The sequence below is a fragment of the Miscanthus floridulus genome, chromosome 14 (genome assembly GCF_019320115.1).
Source record: "Miscanthus floridulus cultivar M001 chromosome 14, ASM1932011v1, whole genome shotgun sequence".
Classification (NCBI taxonomy): domain Eukaryota; kingdom Viridiplantae; phylum Streptophyta; class Magnoliopsida; order Poales; family Poaceae; genus Miscanthus; species Miscanthus floridulus.
The window spans coordinates 19,523,094-19,524,693 of record NC_089593.1 but is presented as its reverse complement, the minus strand read 5'-3'; the positions used below and the strand labels follow the sequence as shown (position 1 = coordinate 19,524,693).

The 1,600-nt window shown below is 37.7% G+C and overlaps 1 non-coding gene across 1 annotated transcript; it reads right to left on the bottom strand.

The window, feature by feature from the left end:
- Positions 1–803: 803 nt before the first annotated feature.
- On the bottom strand, positions 804–910 carry LOC136506327 (small nucleolar RNA R71). The gene has a single exon (XR_010771537.1). It is a non-coding gene; the product is annotated as a small nucleolar RNA R71 (small nucleolar RNA).
- Positions 911–1,600: the final 690 nt, after the last annotated feature.

Sequence of the window (1,600 nt, the reverse complement as noted above, 5' to 3'; positions counted from 1 at the left end):
TCCTATGGTAAAAATATAAATAATGATACCTGGAATACTCCCGGGTGAAGTGCTATAATGGTATAATTATCTGTGCGCTTGCAGATTCCTTTCATATATATATATATATATATATTCATATCTATTCTTCTGAGTCACATAAATTAATAAACAACTGCTTAGTATTATTCTAGTTGTAATGCTATGTAGTACAAACAAGCATCTTCGGCACCATCATTAGGGATGACAACCTAGTACAAGTGATGCTAGGAGATGTAGGCATATTACAGGTGACTACTTAAAACAAGTGACAAGTTAATAAATACCAACACTTACCCTTGTTTGTCTTTGTTCATATCTTATACATGGTATTGTAGGATTGGTTCTGATTCATCAACAAATTCCATCAATCACAATCAAACCAATCAAGAGGAAGCTCAACACTAGTTTCTAAAGCTATGGCTGAAAAGACTCTACGTGAATTCTCTGCTCCAAGCATCGAGAACATCCGCACTGGACCAACACTCGAAACCAATAACCTTGAGTTTGAACTCAAGCCAAGTCTCATCAACATGGTGCAAGCTACTCTATTCAGCGGAAAGACATATGAAGATGCTAGTGCTCATCTTCAGAATTTCTTGGAGATAAGCAGCATACTTGTCATCAAGGACATCGCTCATGACATCATACTACTATGTCTCTTTTCATTCTCGTTAGTGGGAAGGGCGAAGCAGTGGTTCTACACCAACAAAGAAGACATCAACACATGGGCAAGATGTTCAAAGGCCTTTCTAGCAAAGATTTTCCCTATAGGCAAGACCAATGCCTTAAGAGGAAAGATTTCTAATTTCCAACAATAGAAAGGAGAGACCATTCTAGAAGCATGGGGACATTTCTAAGAATACATTTCAGATTGTCCTCGTCATGGGATGGAAGATTGGTTGCTCATGCAAAGCTTTTACCATGGATTAACTCAGAAAGCTCATGAACAACTCGATGCTACTGCTAGAGGATCATCCATGTCACTCACCCGTAGAAAAGCTAAAACTCTTATGTTAAAGATAGCCTCTAATCAAGGCTGGTCTTAATGCAATAGTCAAGCATGCAATAAGAGCAAAGAAGTACCAGAAGTGGTGTGTGCACTATCAACTAAGATGGACGTACAGTTGAATTGGCTTGAACAACGAGCCAATTACAAAAAGGATCATCAGGCCATGCAAGATGCCTTTAATTCCCAAAACGTATGTGGAGAATATTTGGGGGTTGATTTCCCTGAATTGCAAGAGGATGCAAATGTTACCATCAATAACTCTGCTCCACAACAACAAAGACAAGAATGGGGTCAACAACAACAATGGTCAAATTCCCAAGGTAAGTACCTAGGTAATTATTATAATCCTAAACAACCATCCTTGGGAGACTTGATCTTAGAACAAACTAGGACTAATGAGAATATTTCTAAAAAGCTCGCTTTTAATGATAAGGTCTTAGAAAACATAAACACAAAAATGGATAGTTTTTCTAATGCCATAAAAGACCAACTTAGCTATAATAAAAGATAGAATCATAATTAGCTCAGTTGGTCACTGCTATACCTTTTGCCACTAACCTTGAAAAGGTC